General features: G+C 36.7%; 1 pseudogene; it reads right to left on the reverse strand.

Moving 5' to 3' along the window:
• Positions 1-88: 88 nt before the first annotated feature.
• LOC113653543 lies at positions 89-18,641 on the reverse strand (annotated as a pseudogene).
• Positions 18,642-20,180: the final 1,539 nt, after the last annotated feature.

Raw genomic sequence — 20,180 nt, forward strand, 5'->3', positions numbered from 1 at the left:
GAAGGTTCAGTGTGTACATGTGAACAAACCATGTGATCTGAGACCCTGAGACACTGGTTCACTTTAAGTGAACTGGGTTTGGTTCTTTTAAAACAAACTATATGTGAAAACACCCTAAGAGTTCAAATGTGATCTCGATGCACCAGTTCAAGTCTGAACACATGGTGAATATAGCATGCCTTCCATAATACTGTGTATTGTAAGCTTTCCTAAAATCACTACAAGCTGTAACAGCCATAAAAGAATCTTTAAGCAGGTTTACTTATGAGTTTGATTGTAAATTGTTAGATTTTTTTAAGCATATGATGTCTTTCTGAATAGCATTTCAGGAGATATATGGTTAGAAACACCTGACTGACACCTTATACTATGTGTAATAAGATAACACAATTTTGCAGATTATGTGATGAATGTGAAGCAGAGTGATCTCTCTTCACTCTGCCACGAGGCTGTCTCCAGTTCCTCCGTCTCTGGCTGCTGCTCTTGCTTCCTCCAACTTCGTCTTATATTTGCTTTTGAAGAACCCAGTCTAGGAGTGATAGAAAAGGTCACGCAACATGTAGCAGAGTGCAGAAGGTTGTTGTGTTCAAATGTAAAAATGAGAAAAACTGAAGAATAATGATCATCTCTGCACTGACCTTATAGAGAACAGCAGTGATAACAGCTAAAAGCACAATTTCTCCTACACCAAAGCCAATTACCTCCTTAAGTGGCAATTTCTCCCCTTTCAGCTCCACCTGGGTATTAACCTGCACACAGTTGCAATAACAAGCCAATCTGGTAAGTAAATTCAGAGTCTATCTATAATAGGATCCAGTACTATGTTGGATAATAATATTCTAAGAAACATGTCAATCTTTACAATTAATGTGCAGTCTTTAATGGTTACAACCAAGCCTGATAATCCCTCTTCTACTTGCCAGATGGAGCCTTCGCCCAACTATTGACATCACATCCTATAGCTGCACTGCATCCTGTTACTTTGAGTCCAATAACCACCACACCAGAGATCCGTGAAAGTCATGTGACTTTCAATGCCAGCATTTCAATATTTACCATTTAATATCTGATAAACAAAAATCAGCTCATGATCAGTCTGATTTTATTAAAGTCTCATCCCACTGACATACCTTGCCAATAGGTGCAGTGTTTATAGAACCAGAGGGGGAGTAGATATATGTTGTTTCGTTGTAGTCCAGGGTTGCTGTACTGACCAGCTCAAAAATGGCTGATTTCAGTCCAATCTAAAAGGTAGTGTATATGAATGATTAATGCAGAGATGTAGGACTTTTGGTGGAAATTGGTGAAAATACCAGTAATGTGTTAGCGCATCATTGATATACCTGTTCAAGCCATCCAGAGCTGACATTACCAGAGATGCTGTAGTATATTGCTTGATTTTTAATGAGACTTGCAGCACATTTAAACACTCTGCACACAGCTACAGAGCAATTCTAAAACCCAGACACCACAAATAAATAAATAACTTAATTATATGTATTTATTTCTATGATTGAGTCTCGAGAACACAAAGATTCTCTGCTAGATGTTTAAAATGGTAGGTTATTAAAGAAAGACATAACAGTAACTCACCACCTCTGGCTGATTTTTCAGTGCTGCTACAAAATCTTGGATTGTGGGTTGCTCATCTTTGTCTGCACTGCAGCCATGAATCTAAGAAACACAACTGTTTGCTTAACTCCAACATTTTTAGTCTAACATGGAGAAAAGTGTGATTGATGGTGTCAAAAGCTGCAGAAAGTTCAAGCAACACCAAGGAGGTTTGACCCCGATCAAAGCCAAGTGATCGTGAGTGATAGTCCATGAATGTTAATCCATTGTAGATCAGAAAAACGTCTTTGCTCAAACCTTTCTAGGATCAGTTTCATTTTGGCTTATACTGTAGTTGGACAGCTGACAGGAGTCAAAATGCAATCCCCCACCTCAACTAACAGGTCAGGATGAATAATATTTGACTTAGTTAACCACCATGAATAATTTACCACAAAACGACCCAAGGGTACCCTCCCATATATTTTCTTATTTGCAGATCATTTCCATTGTTTGTGAACACTTATTCAGTTTCCCCCTTTCCCCAGTTACACAACCTCACACCCAGCCCCCACTTTAGGTTTAGTGTCTGCAGTTTGTGATTGTTGTTATGAGTATCAGTTGTGAGTAGTCAGTTGTGAAGGTTGTCTGATTTATGCTTATTTCCATTTTTTTGTTTTGCCAGCATTTGTTTCAATCTCCTATATTAGAAATGAAGAAGAAGTTCAAAAGACATGTATGTGGGAGGATGTCTTGTGGTGGCTCGGCAGTGATGTCATCATGGTGGACATTTAAAACTAATAAATAGTCGGTCAAAGCTATATATCTGCAGTAACGTTAATGTCAATTTACAGTACCTCCAAGTTGTTATTAGTCCAGATGTCCTTAACTCCTAATTTTATGGGTACTCTGATGAAAATGTTGAAGCTCAAATCCCTGAGGAAATTTTCCACCTGAGAGGAAGTGAAGATTTTATAATAACCAAATAAAAATTGCACGTCAAAGGGTTTATTAATTTCTTTCTTTTTTTTTTAAATTTATGTATACCTTGAATATTTGGTGGACTGGTCTCTCAAGGTTATTTTCTCCTTCAGTAAAGTTGATGTGAATAGTGGAATTTTCATGTCTTGACATAAAATCATATAAAGTGAGATATTGCTCACAGACAATTAAACAAACATCAGAAATTGCACAGTTAAATCCCATTAATATATGTACTTTACATATGTGTTTTCTACTGGCAGATTACATTATTTGACAATTTATTGATAGATGTAAACAGGAATATAGCAAACTTATATACATATTTATTTGAACAATAAATCAGCAAAACAAATGGTCAACTAACCTGATCATCGAAACGTAGATGGCATATTTAACATCAATGGTTTTTTCTCTGAAGAGTTCATTGTTAGGTGAATGTTCGTCATTGTCACTGTAAATATCGGAATATTTTTATTAGTTCAGTATAAAATTGTTGTGATACTTTCTCTATGGTTTAGCCCAGACTTAATTAATTTATATGTGAATTCATGTGTAGAAAAAGATAAAAAGCAATTGCAAGTAGACATCAGTGATTTTCAAAACCGTGGACAAAAATACACTTTTCAAACCAAAAAATTTGCAGATTTTATCTGATAAACTTAAAAACAAACATTAAAAAAAATATGAAAAACATAAAAACTATAGATACTAGTACTCACTCTATTAATTAAAATAATATAAGATCATACCTGGAAGCAGATGCAGTGAATTTCATCATCCTGTCAAAGTTACTTTCTCTGTTTATGCCATATGTAACATCAAAGATAGCCTATAGGGGTAATACAGCAATTCAGATATTGTGTCATCGTTTCTCTTATTTCTATTTAACTAGCCAATATTTAAAAATCTACACTACTTTCATCTTTGTCCTAGGCATAACTTGAAATATAATACCTAGTCATTCTTAATGCATTAAATACTGTTCCTATAAGAGAAAAAAAAAGTATAAACTCATTTGCGCTCACCAAACCATTAGTCTTGAAAATTGGTTTACTGATGAGACAAGTCGTCTCCCCCAGTGTAGCTTTTTCATCACTATCCACAGATTCACACTCCACTCTACCCTGCTCAGACAGTCATTTAGAATGAAAGTAAACAGCATTTCTAAGAAACAAATTCTTCGCCATTCTTTAAGTCATTGTATTGTAACAATTTCCCTTGATAAAGGTTACAAATAATTAGCACAGTTTTTGCAGAACTGAATCCTGAGAAATCGCTGAAAAACAAGCTCACCTTACTATCATCTGGTCAAGAATACATGCTATTTATGCCTAATACCAGAGTAAGTAAATCCCCAAAATTTTAACCAATTTTCATAAAAACAAACAAACAAACAAACAAACAAAAAAAAAACAGTTTTCATACCCATTTCCTTTTAGCATTCTGAATAGGCTCATAATGGGGGCCCTTAAGGGACTTCAGTAAAAGAAGGAGCCCCAGTCCCTGAGTCCTAGGGGATTATGGTGAATGAAGGCACCTCACCCTTCAAAAAGGTAATAAAAAAGTAATAAGCCTGTGAGTCTCTAGAGAAATACCATCCACTCTGCAGAGGTGGGATGTGTCGTGACATACATATTCAGTGTAGATAATAACTTGCCGCTCTATACCATGAGAAAAGGGTAGTAGATTGGGAATTGGACATTAAGCTCAGTTCAAAGAGCAGAGCACCATTAACAACCCACTTTTATCTAAAACCATCTTGTATTCAGGAGTGTTTAGTCTCATTGACCACAAGCAGGAATTGATAACGACGTTCACCTGTGGCTCATCAAACTTTTCCCAGGTATGACTACTAGGTGCAGACCGATGGGAAGAGCTGCATAACCTTGTAATGACCTGACTGCTAATATAAGACTGACCTTTATTGTTTAGAAGATGACCTACACTCCTCATACCCTTATCGCACCACACAGTTCCAGAAAAACTATGGTAGATATCTCTGTTTGGTGAACCAGTCCCAGTCAGAATCCTTTCATTAACAGTTTTCTATATCTCCAGCAAGCCAGTGCTTGAACACATTTCCACATGTGGAGTTTGTTATCAATGAGCATTGCACTGCAAAGTCTAGGGGGCAGTGGTGAAATTGCAGTTTGTATCCCTGGCACTATCATCAGGACCAACTGATCTGATGTAATCTCTATCCACTAAGTAATACTTTCACATTCCCTCACCTGTCAGCAATCTGTGGACAAGGATTGTATGAAGAACCCTTTTGAGAAATGGTTTTCTTTGTCAGCAGCGTGGAGATAAAATAGACCCAAATGCAGGATAGCGTAAAATAAACTGGATTTAATAACTTAAAAAACATGAAACAGGGACAGAGACTATGACACAGGCTAGACAACAGATGACATGACATAGGATTTTGTGCTTCTCAAGGCAAAGCTGCTCGACTAAATACTAACAATTAACACATGAGGAACAAGTGTGCAGAGGCGGGGAGGAACAGACAAGGGCAGGACAAACACTTGACACAAAACATAAACATAAGCACGTGGCCAAAGTCTGGGCTGAGTCCTGACACTCTTGTGGGAGTTGGAATATGGACCAAATGTGTTGACCTAAAGGGTTATGATAAACAATCTACTAATCACACAGGATGGATTGTAATAACAACATAGAATATTTTGGCCTAGTTGTTCCACTGAGAGAAGGGAGGTGTCAATCAGTTCTCTATCAGAGGATTCAATTCTGCATATTGGAGGGATTGTCCCAATCCTCAGTGCACATACATTTAGGACTTCTGCAAATTTTGGACTATTGAAAGTTACATTCAATGACCAGACATGATACAAACATTTAGCCTTATCCAAAGCAGCTTACAATGAACTCATTTAGTCAAATAAGGGCCTTGGTCAAGGGCCCAGCAGAGGTAGCTTGGTGGTCCTAGGATTTAAACACATAACCCTCTAAGTTTATATGCTGCCATCTTTTGTTAACACAAAATACTAAATCAATTTCAGGAAATAATACAAACAGACAGTAACTCAAGGAGTCAGAGAATCTGAAGCTATAAAGTGGCAACACTATCGATGTGCTACCATGCTGCCATAGATTTTAATGGAAAGTGGTGTCTCACTGGTTAAGGCTATGGGCCACTAATTAGAAGGTTTTGAGTAAATCAGCACTGCCACTATCCAGTCAATGGAACAAGAAGAAAACCCATGTGCACATATGTAAACCTCCACGCAGATGGTGCTGTACCTCAGTTCAATGCCAAACTGAGGACCCAGGACCTGTGAAGTAGGAACGCTATCTGCTGCACCACTGTGTGTTAAATCTTAATAATACCTCATTACTCAACTATGGTATAACTCAACAATTAATGTGGTCAAATTGTTATGTGATAAACTTGCCTCTTTAGTGCCGGATCTCCTGAAAGACAGTCCAAAAGGGTACTTAAGAATTACTCGACTGTAGTAGGAATTTTCCCCTCTGTTCACTATGGAAACAGTTACATTCAGTTCTTGCATTGTTCCAATTTGTGTGACTGAGTATCTGAAAATGGAAAGAAAAACAAACCAAAAGGTCAAATCCTCGTTCTTAGATCTCTGAGTGGACGCTGAGTGTTTTCTTTGAGTGTTACTGTTTCCACTAACCCAGAAAAATTAAAATCCACTTTGAGATTATCAATGCAGATGTTATCAGGTCCACAGTTTATTTCAAAATCCAGCTGTAAAAAACGTTTACACAGTAAGGTGTCACATGTGTTGTCTAACATTTAAACATTTCTATGAGAGGTTGAGAAAATTAGATAATAGAACTGATGTGGAACATGCTGAAGACTCTCAGCACTTACGTTATAATCTGAGGTATTCTTTGTATTAGGTCGCAGTATCGGCCGCAAATGATCCTGTTGATTAATAGGAAGACCCTCAAGTGTATACTTTAACTCATTAATTATTGGGTTTACTGCATCATTAGGGCAGGCCTGTAAGGCAGGAGAAAAGAATTAGTTACAGAAAAGGAAACTTTGAATACTCTTAGCTAATAAAATTTTTCACGGCCAAATTTAATCCACTACAAAACAATGTTAAATCGTTGTTTAATATTTCGAAAATGCCTATGAAGATACATCAAAATGAATGCATGTTAATTATTATTGTTTAATAGTTAGTAGTGATATAGCTAAGTTGGAAGAACCACCATAAATTATGGGAAATGTCTATTAATAGTCCTTTATGACTGTTAGATGCAGGCCATTTTATTTACCATGGGAATTTACTACTGTTTAGCTTGTCTGAATTTACATTCCTCCTAGCGCTAATGCTAAAGAGGCGCTGAGTTATACGGAACTATTAGCGACCTGCAGTTCACCCTGTTTATCATCGCTGAAGATTTCAACCATGCAAATCTCAAGTCAGTGCTTTCTAAATTCCATGAACATGTGGACTTTGCTACGAGAGGTGAAAACACGCTGGATTTTGTTTATACAAACATTCCCGGCACGTATCGTGCGAAGCCCCACCTCGGCTAATCAGACCACATCTCTGTTGTGCTAATTCCAGCGTACAGACCACTCGTCAGTTGCTCAAAACTGCTTCTGAAGCAGGTGAAATCCTGGCCAGCAGGAGCCACATCTGCTCTTCAGAACTGATTTTAGTGCACTGATTGGAACATCTTCAGGGAGGCTGAAACCGACAGTGACTTTGTCAACTTGGAGGAGTACACGTCATCAGTGACCAGCTACATTGGCAAGTGCATTGATGACATGACCGTCTCCAAGACCATCACCTCACGCATCAACCAGAAGCCGTGGATGACTGCTAAAATGCGTGCACTGCTGAGGACTAGAGACCTAGCCTTCAAAACAGGGTACAGGGCGGCCCCACTCCCAGACAATCCACAGCCACCTCCAGGACAGCGGAGACACCCGGCGCATGTGGCAGGGCATACAGGCGATCACGAACTTCAAGACAACTTCACCTACTTGTGATAGTGATGCCTTTCTCCCAGATGCGCTGAATGACTTCTACACTCGGTTTGAGGTGCAGAACAACGTAACGGCAAGGAAGTCCATCCCTCCCCCCGATGACCAGGTACTCTGTCTATCCACTGCCGACGTGAGGAGAACTCTATGCAGAGTTAACCCACAGAAGGCTGCTGGACCAGACAACATTCTTGGCAGGGTGCTCAGAGAATGTGAAAAACAGCTACTGTAGTGGATGTCTTTACTGACATCTTCAACATTTCCCTGAGCAGCGCCATTGTTCCTACGTGCCTCAAGACTACCACCATTGTCCCAATCCCAAAGAAGTCTACAGTGTCCTGCCTAAATGACTACCGTCCCACCGCACTCTTCACAATGACCCCACACACACTCTTCACCCTCCTGCCTTCTGGAAAAAGGTACCGAAGCTTTTAGGCCCTCACAAACAGACTGTGTAACAATTTTTCCCACAAGCCATCAGACTTCTCAATAACTGAACTGAGCTGTACTGAGCACAACATACAGTACACATGCACACCAGCACCACCACATTGAACACTGGAGACCCTCAGGGTTGCGTGCTCAGTCCACTGCTGTTCACCTTGCTGACTCACACAATGCATAGATCGAACTATATTATCAAGTTCGCCGATGACACAACTGTGGTGGGTCTCATCAGCATGAATGACAAGTCAGCATACAGGGAGGAGGTGCAACATCTAACTACCTGGTGTACAGCCAACAACCTGCATCTGAATGTTTACAAAACTAAGGAAATAGTTGTTGACTCCAGAAGAGCACAGAGTGACCACTCTCTGCCGAAAATCGACGGATCATCGGTAGAGATCGTCAAGAGCACCAAATTTCTTGGTGTTCATCAAGCAGAGAACCTCACCTGGTTACTCAACACCAACTCCATCACCAAGAAAGCCCAGCAGTGTCTCTACTTCCAACAACGGCTGGGAAAGGCACACCTCCCTTGCCCCATCCAGACCATGTTCTACAGAGGGATCATTGAGAGCATCCTGAGCAGCTGCATCACTGTCTGGTTTGGGAACTGTACCATCTCGGATCTCAATAGTCTACAGCAAATAGTGAGGACAGCTAAGAAAATTATTGGAGTCGTTCTTCCCTATATCATGGACACCTACACCACATGCTGCATCCCAAAAGCCAATAGCATTGTGGATGACCCCACACACACTCTTCACCCTCCTGCCTTCTGGAAAAAGGTACCGAAGCTTTTAGGCCCTCACAAACAGACTGTGTAACAATTTTTCCCACAAGCCATCAGACTTCTCAATAACTGAACTGAGCTGTACTGAGCACAACATACAGTACACATGCACATCATCTGTATGGACTGCACAGACTTACACCAAATACACACACTTCCAATATACATCCATCAACCTGTTTACATACTGCTTACATCCATCAAACTGTTTACATGCTGTTAAAAGTCACATTACACTAGAGCAGTGTTCCAAAATAAGGATTAATTGATAAAACAAAAAACAAACAAACAAATAAATTTAAACAAAGACAATTCTTAGCCTGAAATAATGCTGACTGAAAATGTCAGATTTTATTAAGATTATCTGTTTAAATAAAAATATTATAGATATTTATTTTATATTTATTCAGTGGCTTGAGCAATTAGTAATGACGTGATTTACTGTCTCGCTGGATCCTGTCTATTACTCATTAACCCTAATTTGTGTTTTAACCCAAAATATGTAATGTATTTATAAATGAAGGTATAATATAAAAATAATTAGCTTGAAATCTAATGTATCAATGTTAATCAGCATTTTTTTCATTCAACTACACCCCCATTTCACATATTTAAAAGATTTAAAAGGAGCATTTCAAATACCTCTAGACTGAATACATGTTCCTTGCATTTCTCTTGTAGCAACACATCTATTGTGTCAGTTAGAATACGTTTTTTTCTGAAAAGTAGGCCCGGTAGCTCTGTCGTTTGGCATCAAGTGTTAATGTATAGTTTATCTTTGCAGACAAATCTAAACAAATACAATAAAAGAAAAAGAAATATCCACAATGATAAGCTTCCTGAAGTCAAACATTTTACTTGTAATTTTATGAGAAAGGCAAAGGTTGTGTTTAAACAAATGTAGAAAAATATTGGTACCTTGTTTGTCATTATTCCGCCTCGTCATTTTGAAACACAATTTTACTGTGTTTGTTAAAGGTTTGTTGCAGTCAAATTCTTTGGTGGGAATTTTGGACAGGATGAAAGTTACTGTGTTCTGCAAATCCACAGTGGGTCTGGATCTGAACATTTACACATACACAACACACAATGTAAATATGCATATGGAACATCAAACTACGTATAAGCATTTCCACATTAATTTGGATTTGAGCAGATAGAAAAAAAGCTTAAAGCTTAAATTAGTTCTGGTGCTGCCATTTGCTATCAGAAGCAACATTATTAACTGATCTGTCTTCAATTATCCTCGGTGAGTTCCACATTATCTCATTATGAATACACCTGTTCCTGGAAAGCCACAGGAGAGCCCAAAGAAGGACATTCACCAATAGTCGATGACTGAGTAAGGAAGGTATTCGTAGTCAGTGAAGCAACCAAGAGACCACAATTAAGACCACAATGTAGTTGCTGGTGGTTCAGATGGAAGATACTGGTTGCCTAAACATTCCATAAAGCTGGGTTTATTGAAGAGTGATTCTACGTTCAGGTTTTTAAACAATCATGCTGGTGATTCAAATGTGAATAAATATACGTGATCTGGTGGGAAAGATATCTTGCAGATAAGATTGTTCTATAAAGAATTAACACGGCAAGGTGAATACTATGATAGTATAATTTAAAAATCTCACAGTGAAAACGGTTACGCAAATATTGTGTATACCACATTTAAAAAATCCCAATCCATATAATTTTCCAGGTGTAGCAGGACAAAATGTGGAAAGCTTCAATTGGGTGAAATTTCTGTATATTTTATTCATTGATACCACATCTAGATTTGGAGCAGATTGCCCCAAACCCAGGAGATTAACATATCAGATTAACATATCCGAACTGAAATGCCAGACCTTAAAAGCAAGACAGCTCCTTTGGAACCGACAGCAAGATCTGGCAGTTGGTCTTCACTAAGGTCCAGAGCAGATGGACTCAGAGAAATACCAAAAAATTGCAGTCCATTGCGCACAGACGAGCCTGTGATTCTCTGTAAAAAAAAAAAAAATAAAAAAAAAATAAAAAACAGAAAAAGAAAATTATTTACAGGACTATTATTTACAAAATTACACATCATGATACTTCTAATATTAATTGCAAAATGCTTCTAAGTATTTGATCTTAAATCTGTATTTTGTGTCTGTGTGTGGGTGAGTTGTTGTGTTTGACTAGGGTCTATTTTTAGGGTCTATTTGACACTGGTTTAGAATATGTTACAAATTTTTTGAAATGGACTTAGATGACACTGATGCAAGTGATTCAGAGAATGAAGATGCAGGTGCAATGGACAAAGAAAACCACCACCTCATTGACTGCCCAGCCAATGAGTTGGTGTGGACATCAAGCCCCAACCAAAGAAGCACACCTTGCCCCGTGACAGATATCGCTGGCTGAAAAAGGAGTTTATCAGTCCCAATACTGGATTTTCTGGTTCAGAAATCTATATTAATAAATGCTTATTCATAAAAAATATGATTGTTGTGTGATTATTACTCATGATATATACTGTTGGGGCAAAGTAAGCAATCAACCCTGCAAATGAATGCTTAAATTCTCTGTATATCTGTTCAGAGAAAGTGAGTACAAATGCAGAAATTCTGCTCCTAGCAGAGCCCAACGTTGCAATATTACAACATTTCTGTAAAAACTTACTAAAATGTAAAAAATTTAAAAAACCTTTGATTTCTATATCAGAGGCCTCCTAAAACAATATATGAGAGGTAAAAAAAAGTGTCTATTTTTTCAATATTTGGGTTTTCCTTAAGTATGTATATTGTATTTGTTTTGTTGGACATAAGTAAAAATTACAGTATTGAAAATTAAAGTATTTAAGAACATCCTGCTTAATGTAATGGCAAATAAATTGTGAGGTTTACTAATTCAAACGTAATTCCCTGTTAATAAGATATGGCTGCTTTATAATGATGTTTTGGGTCACATTCTAGTGTTATGTTGTATGTTGGAGCCAAAAATGACTCACATTAGATTATATGTAACCCAACACACACACACACACACACACACACACACACACACACACACACACACACACACATATATATATATATATATATATATATATATATATATATATATATACACATGTGTGTGTGTGTGAATCAGCAGGTCTTTCACAACCCTATATATTATAATACATTTTAAATGAACCTTAATCATAATAATATGCTGTATATTTGTTCCTGTCTGACCTGGGAGAAGGTTGGGGCAATGTCTTCATTTCTCCCATTAAAGATGTAGATGCTGCCCTGGTTATTCTCTTCTAGAGGTGCTCCTACCACTACATCCACCAGGCTGTCTTCATTTAGATCTGCAGAGCTCGCCAGCGTCAGGCCAAACCTCCCCCGTTGTCCCGAGATTCCTTTCACTGCCCCTATGTATTGTAGCTGTAAAATGTTTACAGAAAATGTCTGCAGTTTGCTAAAGAATTCTTCATGTAACTCAAGTAACAAGCCACTTTTTGGATAAAATCACTGGAAGATGTCTGGTATACAGTCATATTTAATAGAAACTGTACCAGCCAGTTTTGTTATAAAACAAAATGTATTTTTTAAACAATATATTTTAGGAAGTCCCTGTTTTTACATAAGCATTTTAATAAGATTTTGGTGTCTCAAGATCACATAACACCCAAACAGTTGAATATTGACACATATATAGCAATATAGCCATTTTACACAATTTATGTGATATGTGTTTCTAGACTAAAGAAGCCACTTGGCCAAGGGTATACTATTTAATATTACTGGCCAAGCTGGGGACAAATATTATAGGAAAATTAAGCAATTAATGCTCAACGATATGATGGTTTAAGGGTGAAGTTAATTTTGGCCCGGTATGGGATGAATATGGAGTTTTTAGTACCCAAGATAATTGTTTTAAAATGAATTGTGAATAGCTTCTATACAGATTACATTAGAAACAGGAAGCAACTTTAATTTATTGATCAAATTTAAGTTTTCTTTTACGAAGCGATAAAAGTGGAGACTGTAATTTTACTAACTGCAATTTCCTTTAATGTAGAACGGGATTGTTGAAGATGTTGAGAATAAGACAACACTTCAGCTTAGGTACATTATCATTGTCATGTTTACTCTTTACCTGGGAACCAAAAGATCCTTGAAAGGTGTAGATGAAGACTTTTCCTTCCTGATCCTCCTCATTATACATTGGAGCAGAAACAAGTAGGAGGTCTGCGAAGCTGTCCAAATTCAAGTCCACAACACATAACTCAGCACCATAATAGGCACCAATTTGAGGCTGAAAAAATGGTGACAGGGTCTAAATTTCATCTAAGACTGGGAAATACACAGTTCATATTGCTAGGCCTAGGACTGACAGTGTGTGATGTAGCTGTGAGATGCATTTCAATGCAGCATTTTTTACTGCTATTACTAGATGAATAAAATTACCTCGGGAGAATCCAGTGCCTGAAAGACATTGTCTCCATTGTATATGATCACTGCGCCCATGTGCTTATCTCTTGGAGCTCCCTGAATGATGTAGAATTGCCTAAAGGTTTGTGCTACCGCCATGGAATAACCTGTGAACACAGAACAAGCAGGTAGGAGATTTGCTTGGTCATGTTACATGTTTGCTCACAGTCTGATCCCTACCTTATATTCTAGCATTGGGCAGTATTCAGAGGTTCAATACAAACATTATTTGATACACAGAAAATGTAGTTGTAACAGCTATCCAAACTTCTGTGATTTCTTTCTTTTTATTTAAAAAAATAAAAAAAGTTAGCAAGTAATTCACCAAGTAGTGCTACAAGTTATAAACAAATCCGGTTATTGACTCCTGGTTAACATCTCGGCTGGGTTTCATTAAAACATTCGGACTCCTTTTCTCATTTGTAAAAACATTCTCTAATTAACTAATAAGTGTTTCCAGAAGCCCTTCGTACTGAACATAGTACATTAAGATGTTAAGTTTATTGATTGATTGACCTTTGACTCGACAATGAACTACCTTCAACTCGTTTCTTAAATCTCTTTTATTGAAGACTTTAAAATCCTTGATCCATGATCCTCCACATATTATGTATATTGACAGTATATAAACATCACAGTGCAAACCCACTATGGATAAAGCTATTTTGACACCTAAGTGTTGAATATCTAATACAAATTGGAATTGCCATTAGTTCCGCCAACATTTGTGTATATAGTATTTTAAAGGTGGGGTGCACAATGTTTGAGAAATGCTTCAGAAATCTGAGCCGGGCCGACTAACAAAACAAACGTGTATCCAATCCGCAGAAAGGGGTGTGGCTTGTCAATATGCGGTGGTGTTCAGTGCGCATGTCTGACATTAGCAGAAAGCGATTGAAACATTGACATGGCAGATAAAAATGAAAAGCGAAAAAAGGCTTACAATACGGAGCTAAACCTTTCAACACACAGTACTACAAAAACACATTTGTATTACTATAGTATTACTCATTGAGTTGATTTATTGATAAAAATATCCCCTCGGCCAGCCGCCCCAGCAGGTTCCTCCATAATAGTTGCCTGGGTTGCGTATGTATGTGGGGGGCGGGGCTAAAACGGGGTGACACCCATTTGGGTTAGGGGCATGTTTGTGTAGGTGATTTCAAATGTCAACATTGGCTTTCAAACATCGTGCACAACACCTTTAAGTGTTTATGGATACCTGAACTAAACATTGTTCATGTAATATCCCAATTGAAATTTACATTACTTAGATTAGTTTAGAAGGGCATCTCACCTAGATAACTGTCATTACCGTTGCCCTTCTGAAAGGAGTTTAGTGGTGTTCCTCTTGTACTGCTGTACTTCTGATAACCACCTTTCCACTGAAATGCTCCAACTGCACTCATTATCATGTTACCCTAAAGACACACAAAAATATCAACTTAAACCAAGGACTCAAAATTGATGTGATACTAGCCTAAATAATATTGGTAATATTTAATTAAAAGTAAAAAAAAAAAGAAAAAAAATGAAATTAATGTCAATCAATGCTGGTTAAAAAAATTAAAGGCTTTACCTACATTTTCATCAAAGTCTGCAGTGAAGCCATCCTGTGCCAATTCCATCCTGGTGGAGTCTCCTGAAGCCTGGATTCCTAATAAAGTAATAATACCACAAATGACACGTATTGTAAACGCTACCAGAAAATCAAATCTTTTCTTTTTTCAGTAGCTTCAATAGATTCTGAAGATAGGTTTACTTGCATACCCTCAATTGCAATGATATTTGCTTCCAGTGTTTTTTGAATTTCCTTCAATACAGAAAAGTCATTCACTTTAAATACATGTATATTGTCTGGATCCGACGCAATAGTATTCAACTCTTGTTCTGCTGCATTCCATTGAAAGGCATTGCCGACCTAGTGAAGAAAGAATAACAGCATAAATAGAGACACTTTGAACACAGCATAGTTCCAAATTTTAAATCTCTCCTATATACTAATACTTAGTAATACTAAGTAATCCAGTACAAATCCAGACAAATAATTAGACTAGCCATTTAATTAGGATAAACATTTGTGTTTTGCTGTGTAGCCATATAGAAGGAGGAAAAACTATTGTGTCTATTTTAGATGATGAGCTGCAATTGTTTAAAAGCATCATCAGAAATTTTAGATCACTCTGCAATTACAACGATCTATTTAAGTCAATTCATTTCAAATCAAATCAATTTAATCTCTTCCTCCTTTGTCATCATTTGTTTTTCATCACGGTTATTTTTGACATCACTAAATGAAAGTGGGCTATGCGATGAACACACTTTGCACTAAGAGTAACTGTCACTTATTAATATACACAGAAATATTTAGAAAAAGCACTACTTCCAAAAACATATTGAATCCAATGGAATTTTTTAGCTTTGTTTGACTGACAAAAACGTACACACAAATTTAATGAAAGATTAATATATAAGGCCAAATAATGACTATTAAGGACCAGGCACTCCTCACTCTCTCACTCATTTTCTACCGCTTATCCGACCAGGCACTCCTTTTGCTCTATTTAGATCATTACTATTTAATTCTTCTTCTGGTCCAAAAAGGATTAATTATAGGAATAAATAAAACATTCATAATAGTTCTATGAATGGGTAATGTAGGGGAATCTCTCACCCCTATAGCATAGCGAATAATGTTCTTCCTCTCTGCATTCCGAACAGCATCTGACAGATTTTTGTCATTTGATTGGCCATCAGTGATGACCACCAACACTCTGTTAACATTTTCTCTGGCCCCTGCCGTACTGGTAAATACTTCATCCCTGCACAAAACAAATGAACTGATTGTAAACATTGCATCCACTTATATTTTTTAATAAGAAAGATCAAAATTAAACATTTTGGCTTTTAGATGCATTCAGGATACTCACACAACTTTGTTGATAGCAGAGGCTGTGTAGGTCAAAAGACACATTTGTGTGATCATAAGTATTTGATCAGTGCTTGAAAACGTGTTGAATTGTACGTGTATTTCACAATTATAAGAATATTGTGCAACTGCAAACTGAAATGGAAAATAACATTCATAATAAATTGCATTTTCTTTTTTGCAGTTTCTAACAATCTAATTTGCAAAACCAGCATGAAAGTCTTTATTAAATGGCTGTTTGTTATAAATGAAACTTTAATAATGAGCCCCATAAGTCCAACAGGACATTTTGCTCAGTAAGCTATTTTATTCATATTTATTTATTTATTTATTTTTTAATAATGATTTTAAGGCCAGTGTGTTAACCAGCTATCTCTAAGAATTGGTTCCTATTTGATAACGTAAAAATATCTGGTCCACTACAAAAAGTTTAGTGTTTTATGTTGTTTAACACTTCTAAATACCAGAAATCCCAAACTCTCATCTCATATCCATCTTTTGATCTCAAACCCAATGTCTTTGGTGTCAAGCACAAACAAATTATTTAGCCTTACTATTCCAATCGTTTCATGAACGACTGTCAAATGAATTTCAGAAACTTGGTTCTTTGTTCTGCTCTCTGTTCTTTTCATATAGCACTAATGATGGTCAGCAGCTCTACCACCTTAATTAGGACCCATATTGTTTTTATCTATTTCTTCTTAACAATTTTATCTTGGTACTTCAAGTTGTGTTTGGAATGTATTTAAAGATGCATAAACATGTAGCTGTAATTTCTAACAATGGGGTATTCAGTCCCATAACTATAAAAACATTCAAATATATTGGATAGACAAAGATGATTCTGCACTTGCCTGAAAATCTCTGTCTTTGAACTCGTTAATCATGTTTATAACAAAATTCTTCATTATAGCAAAATCACTCTCGCTGACACTTCCAGAGCCATCCAGCAAGAAAGCAATGTCTGTTCCTGTTGGACAATCTAAAGAAAGCATGAAAACAAAATTATAAGAATAGAGAACAAAAGTTTTGGCATTTTTTTCTGCTAGCTCTTCATATGAAATACCTCTCAAAGTTTGTGGTATAGGACTATTGGAACCCAGTTTAAAACACATGCCGTTGTATGAAGTAAACTGCTTACAGTCCTTGGGAATGGTTGGGCCACAGACCTGAAAAATTATGTTTTTCCTTTTACTTAATGGGAAATGGTTAAACTAAAATGCACATTTCACAGATAATTTAAATCTAGATTCTTATATAGAAACAAAACCTACAATGGGATATCAGACCCACTATTTAAGATCAATCCTTACCTGAGTTGAAATATAGAGTTTTTCTCTACCTGAGTTGAAATACCAGTGTACTGTATCTTACCACAATGTTTGACGACTTGCGATCTTTAGTCATTGACAGCCCAAGTGACATGTTGACAGCCTCAGGGGGAACTGTGACAAGATTTAACATGGAGTTAAATGTGGGTCAATGGAGTACCATTTCTGGGATATTATTTTGATTTAAAAAATCGCATGAGCTTATGATTAATCAAAATTGTGTTTGCATTAGTACCATTAATTTTCATTGATGAACATTGTCCGTTACTAACAGCACATGTGTAGACTTTCCCTCTTTGATTCTGACTTTGGAGTAATGGATCACTCACAATCACACTGAGAAGAAAAGTGAAATGTTAGCGATATGAACCTGAACCTTACCCGACTCTCATAATCTGCTGTTTTCACATCGTTTCACTAACTAACTTTATTTACTGCACCAACAAATCACCTATTGAATATGTCACAGAGAAAAAGATGGGTTTCCTCTTAAGTCTTAGTTTCTTCCTCATAATATCTCAGGGAGTCTTTCCTTTACACCATAGAATTTCTGATCCTGTAAAGCTGCTTTGAGACAATGCCCGCTGTTAAATGTGCTATACAAATTAAATTGTATGTAATTGAATTGAATATTTGCAATTGAATTATATACAATTCGCAATTGTTTTTAGAGCAGCCTGTGATACCTTTCTTCCTAATGAGAAGCAGAGCTTCTGAGGTCTTGCTGGGGTTGCTTGGATTAAGGTATTGAGGGTAAAATGACACTGCCCTTTAATTACAGCCTCCCACACATTCCTGAATCATTTCTAATTATAATACTTGGCCAATCAGAAGATTTAATAAAAAAGATTTAAAAGCTTTTAAACTGTTTAGAAAGAGTCAACTTATTGTATGTATACATTTGACTGGAATTTGAAGTGAAATAATGCTGAAACCAAGTGTTTAAAAATAAAGTAATTGGCTTGTCACAAGAAATGTATGTAAATATATGGACCACAAATTACAGTAGAACGCACGTGTCATTGGAGTATGATGTTTCTCACCTGTCACGATCTCTCTGTATCACTTTGTAGCCGAAGGCTATGTTTTGGGGTTGGGTAAAATCTTTCCATGGATTTGGATCAATGTTGAAAGCCAACACTGACTGAGATACTAAAATAAAAATAATTTAAAATAATTTAAAAAAAAAAAGGGATAATTGACTTGTAATACATGACTTGTTAATAGTAAACAAAATTATTTATCTATTACTTAGATGACAATTAACATTAGAGTACTGTATATGCGTTTTATTAGGGCCAATTGGGGTCCCTTAACATGCTCAAAAACTCTTGAAATTTGAGGTCGGTCTTTTTGGATTGTTTTATAAGTGTTTTATAGGCTACATCTTGAAAAGATGAGAGCGTGGCTGCTGCTGAGCCATCTCTTGGTCCTCCACCAGCCAAAAAAAGAAAGAAAAACTTTCTTTTTTTGGCAGACAGTTGACAATAGCATTGCTGTATCTTTTAGTATTAAATAGAATACAACTTTTGTTCTGCCAGATCTCCCAGTCAGGGGTTGATTAAGTTTAGTTCTTGGAATTCTGTGCATTAGAAGGAAGTTCTTTCAGAAGAAGAACAGTTCTTTGAAGTATTATTTGTTTTTATTCTGTCTGTTCAGCATCTTCCAACAAGGACGGGTGGTGATGGGGTTCATAATGTTCACAATGGTATTTTATTAGTTGTTGGTTTAACCATGGATGAGGTAATGGCTGTTATGTTATTTTCTTTCAATGACGTTCCTTGTTACATGTTCAAAAACATCAACCAATATTGCATATCCATAATTATAATGAATATAATTAAAGAATACTTACACTATAACCTAAATTAGAAGTATAACGCAAAAAAAACTGGATTTTTATGCCTATTTTGAATTTTACTCGAATACAAATACAAATTCTTTTACCACCTCAACAAATACAAATACAGATACAAATACCGTCTGCTTTGCACACCACTAGTTACTATAAATAACAGAATAGCATAGTTGGAATGGTATTTTGAGATTAGTGCATTGAGTTTATTGTCCTGATAGCAACTGGGAAGAAACTGTTCTGCAAGCGGGCAGTTTTTACTCTTAATAATCTGTACCTTGGGTGGGATGTCTTGGGTGGGATGTGTCCTTTATGATGTTTTTGGCCCTAGAGGGTTAATGGGAGTGAGCGATGCTTTCCAGGGACGGTAGTGGGCAGCCAGTGATTTTTTGGGCTGTGTTTACTATTTTTTGAAGGGCTTCCTTGTCTGCTGCAGTGCAGCTGGAGTGTCGGAAATTTTGGAGAGCCCCTCTCCAAGTTGACATACTGTATCCCAGGGGAGAATTACAATCAAATTAATAGTCAATAATAGCAATAATAGACTTTCACACTTAATGCTAAAATAATTATACTTAATACTAATTAATAATACTTAATTATTAATACTTAATACTTATTAATATTTAATACTAATTAATTAATCACACTTTAAACTTTGTACTTAATACTATTTGAATTTGAATAATAAGAAGTCTTTCCAAGCCTGGATGAGAATGAGCAAAACTCTTTATTGGTGCTGATCAGCCTCTGCTTCCATTGAGCTCAAGGAGGAAATAACTTTGAAAGTATCAAAGAAAAACCCAAGCAGCGCATCCCCATAACACCCAAAAGGGTTCAAACACAAAAAAGCAGGCAAGCAGG

Source organism: Tachysurus fulvidraco, chromosome 8, assembly GCF_022655615.1.
Source record: "Tachysurus fulvidraco isolate hzauxx_2018 chromosome 8, HZAU_PFXX_2.0, whole genome shotgun sequence".
Classification (NCBI taxonomy): domain Eukaryota; kingdom Metazoa; phylum Chordata; class Actinopteri; order Siluriformes; family Bagridae; genus Tachysurus; species Tachysurus fulvidraco.